The 4,587-nt window shown below is 34.5% G+C and overlaps 1 protein-coding gene across 1 annotated transcript in view; it reads left to right on the top strand.

The window, feature by feature from the left end:
• CHSY3 (chondroitin sulfate synthase 3) overlaps positions 1-4,587 on the top strand; it is a 466,193-nt gene that overhangs the window by 55,874 nt on the left and 405,732 nt on the right. The gene's annotated exons all lie outside the window — the stretch shown is intronic.

Genomic DNA, 4,587 nt, shown 5'->3' on the forward strand with positions numbered 1-4,587 from the left:
AGGAGTGGCTGGTGGATTTGAACCACCAGTGTTCTGGTTAGCAGTCAAGTGCCTTAGGCACTACGCTACCAGAGCTCCTCATATACTAATTAGTGCACTAATATTATAGTTACAGTTAACTTTGTTGTTAACACAACTGTATTTTTATTTACCTTTGTATTTTTTCTTAGATACTTTGACTCTTATGCATGTAAATAATATTGGTCAGATGATTGGAGCATAACCTCACACCATTTTCACTATTTCATCATCATTTTCCAATAATATTTGTTATTTTGCTTTCTAAGTTAAAAACATTGCTACCATTTTTAAGGTCACGTATTTCTGAATGTTACTGCTCTGCTTCTCCTTCATATTTCCTAAAGCTACTTCTTAAACTGTGTATGGATAAATAATAATGAACAAATTTTTGTGATCTGGAATAGTTAACTGCAGTGCGAATATATGAGTAAAAGGGAAAGATTATAAATATAACCAGCTTCCATAGATAGCATTTTAAAACTTATTTGCATTAAGATTTCTATGTTACTAGTGTGGAAAAGATGCTGAGAATTATGATAAATTTGAAAAGTTTCTTCGATTACAGTTTTACTTTGCATGTATATTTTGTTGTAGTTTAAGGTATAATTTTTCTTATTAATGCAATGGATGTATATCCTTTCATTAGCTTTTTAATGACACTTAAAACTTCTTTGATATCACATTTCATTATTCCAAATATGACATACAAGTAATCCCTGACTTATGAGGTTACCATTCTACAACTCTGTTGCAAATCTATTCTGATGGAAATCTATACCTCTCTCTCTTTTATTTTTAGTTTTCATTAATACATGTATTACATTTTATTATCAGTATCTTTATAAATCTGATCTCTATTTGTCAGCATCAATGTTGAAACAATGAAGTCAGAGTTGTAATGAATGTTGAGCATGTGTGCAGTTCAACTGTCGTATATCAATAGAGTTGAACATTGCCCAACTTTCTATCCCTCACGAACCTCTACAGAACAGTGACACAGACTTTCTTGTAAACCAGGCTATACAGCACTGTTTTAATCAGTAAGTTATAACATCTGGAATATGAAATTATTGAACATCTGGAAGTGAACATCTGAGAGCGATAATGTTTGCATATTACTCACTGCAACATTACATGTAGTACATATTACTAATAATAAGATGTAAAAAAAAACCGATGGTCATAAGTGTGGTTTGTTGTAACTCAAATATACTGTATGTTGGAGACTACCTATATTTGAGTGGTGTTGAGTGTTTAATTGAGTGGCATTGAGTGTTCAAGCATTTTTGGTGCTGAATATATTGTTTAGACAAACTGGAGCATACTTCTTTCATGAGAACTTTGAATAGACTAAGTTGGTTTTATGGCAACAGAAGATCAGTTGATGAAGTTAGAAATAGCTTTTCTTGATCCCATCAGTGGAATTTCCCCACCCATCAGACAGGGATATGTCCACCCATTTTTGATCCCATAGCACTCACTGTACCTCTCCAACATGACTATTAAGATGCCATTCTTGGCCTCTGTTCACCTGACTGCAGAAGGATGAGCAGAGATCGACATAGAGTAGACATTTACCAAATATGTGTGAATGAGTGAGTGAATAAAGTTGATCTCCTGAACCTCAGGGAATTTTTGAAGGTTTCTGACCAGAAATAGTGTAGTGAAAGTAATGTCTCCAATGCATTTATTTCCTGATACGTTTAAAAAAAATGTTAGCATTTTATCACTTGATACATTTTTTAAAAAATAAATAGAAGACTCTATATGCAAAGACAGATATTGATCAATCATTAAAGATGTTTACTTATGGAAAATATATAGAAAATACAAGAGGAATTTGTAATTTCTATAGTTTAAAAAAGTCAATATAGTTTTATGAGCAATAATTGAGATGTTTTACTGGAATACATGAGAACATGGAAATTACAAAACAAGGCAATAAAACTCCAACTCTGGTTTTGTTAGATCTATTTGTTTTAAAGTTTAAAAAGTCTCAATATCATATTCTCTGATAACTTGTTCAATAAAATTTTTCATCAGCATTGTTTTAGTAAATGAATTGATTTAGATATTAATTAATTGTAATAATTTAAAATAATTGATTTGTTTCATTGTTTAATATATAAACTAGTTTTTGGTTTTGTTCCAATGTATTTAACAGATGTTTGTGGAACATCTTACATGTGACCTACTCCAAATATTAACATAAATAAGGAAGAATGTTATAAGGGGTTGTCCTTTTAACTGCTTTACTTTGTGCCTAGTGTTCTGAGTTATCAAATTATAACTTATTTTCCAAACTTCTCTTAGAATCCTATGCCCACTAGTAGCATATTACATTGGATATGATCAAGCCAGGAGAAAATTTCCACAGCATGCTCTGAGTTGAAATTCTTCCCAGAGTGACTTGAATTGGAATGTTTGGTTGATTGTGGCAAGTCTGCCTTGCTTTTCACCATAAATGGTGCAGACGTGGGTTTTCAGAAAATGGGCCATGGAAATTGCAGCTAATGCATGAATACACCAAGAGCGGTAATTGCTTCCATCCTCCCCTCTTTGTATTCAGTATTTCTGAGATTGATAAAGTTGCCCAAAATGCTTACTTTCCTAATTGAATATATAAAGTCAGTAAAAGCAGGGCAGGTGTGTAATAGTGCTAAAAGGATTTGAATTGAGAAAGAATAAAAGTGCATTCACATTGGCCTATTATCTCATAGAATAATGCTGTGTGAAATAAGAATATAGAGAAAATGACTTCTCAAAACTTTCTGAACTTTCCAAGTTGAACTTTTCCACTTGAGAATAAAATTTTAGATTCCTTACTCCCATCTTTTAAGGGACAATGGGTATTTGTGATTACTCCTTTACTATCTAAGCATATTGTCCACATTATATGCTTAGCCCTGAGGATTTTCTTTTTTCTTGACACCAAAAAGCCCTGAACTTCTCCAGTCCTTCCTTAGTCTTCTGTGTTCCTAATTTAAACACTACTTCAGGCAACCCATTCTATGATCACACTTTTTTCTTTCCTTTTAGCACAATTATGCAACCATTCCCTGTTTCTCCCACACACACCAAATCCATTAGCCCCTTTCTACCTTCCCTCACTGTTTAAACATTTCAGATGGTGGCATATGATAAAGATCCAATGGTACTGAAAGAAGAAGTCCAAACTGCTCTGAAGGCATTGACAATAAACCAGGCTCCAGGGATTGACAGAATGTCAATTGAGATGTTTCAACAAATGGATACAAGGCTAGAAGCACTGATCCATCGATGGCAAAAAATTAGGAAGACAGCCACCCGACCAACTGACTGGAAGAGATCCATATACATGTTCATTCCAAAGAAAGATCATCCAACAGAATGTAGAAATTCTCAAACAATATCATTAATAATACATGCAAGTCAAATTTCACTGAAGATAATTTAAAAATATTTGCAACAGTACATCGACAGGGAACTGCCAGAAACTCAAGCTGATTGAGAAGAGGATGTAGGATGTGGAATGAGAGATATCATTGCTCCTGTCAGATGGATCTTGGCTAAAAGCAGAGAATACCAGTGTTTTACTGACTATACAAAGATATCTGACTGTGAGGATCATAACAAATTATAGATAACATTGTGAAGAATGGGAATTCTAATACACTTGATTATGCTTATGAGGAACCTGTACATAAACAAAGAAGCAGTCATTCAAATAGGAAAAGGGGATACTGTGCAGTTTAAAATCAGGAAAAGTATGTAGCAGTTGTATCCTTTCACTATACAAATTCACTGTGTATGCTGAGCAAATAATCTGAGAAGCTAGATTATGTGAAGAAGAACTGGGCATCAGGCTTGGAGGATGACTCATTAACAGCCTGTGATATGCACAACCTTGCTTGCTCAGCGTGAAGAGGACTTGAAGCACTTATTGATGAAGATCAAAGATTCCAGCCTTCAGTGTGGATTACACTTAAAAGAAGATCCTCACTACTGAATCAAAAAGCAACGTCATGATAAACACAGAAAAAAACTGAAGTTGTCAAGGATTTCATTTTACTTGGATACCAATAAATGACCATGGAAGCAGCAGTGAAGACGTTAAATGATATATTGCAATGGGAAAATGAGTTGCAAAAAAATCTCTTTAAAGTGTTAGAAAGCAAAGATGTTTGAGGCCTGAGGTGCACGTGACTCGAGCCATGATATTTTCATCACCTCATATACATCGAAAAATTGGATAACAAATAAGGAAGACTGAAGAAGAATTGACATATTTGAATTATGGTGTTGGCAAAGAATACTGGCTATACCATGGACTTCTAGAGGAATGAACAAATCTGTCTTTGGAAGAAGTACAGCCAGAATGCTTCCTAGAAGTGAGGATGGTGAGTCTTTGCCCTGTGTACTTTGGACTCATTATCAGGAGGGAGCAGACCCTGGAGAACAACATCATGCTTAATAAAGTAGAGGATCAGCAAAAAAGAGGAAGGCCCTCAACAGAATGGATTGACACAGTGGCTACAGCAATGGGCTCAAACATAGCAATGATTGTGAGGATGATGCAGAACCTGG

The sequence above is a fragment of the Orycteropus afer genome, unplaced genomic scaffold (genome assembly GCF_000298275.1).
Source record: "Orycteropus afer afer isolate SDZICR_OR568_19922 unplaced genomic scaffold, OryAfe1.0 scaffold00185, whole genome shotgun sequence".
Classification (NCBI taxonomy): domain Eukaryota; kingdom Metazoa; phylum Chordata; class Mammalia; order Tubulidentata; family Orycteropodidae; genus Orycteropus; species Orycteropus afer.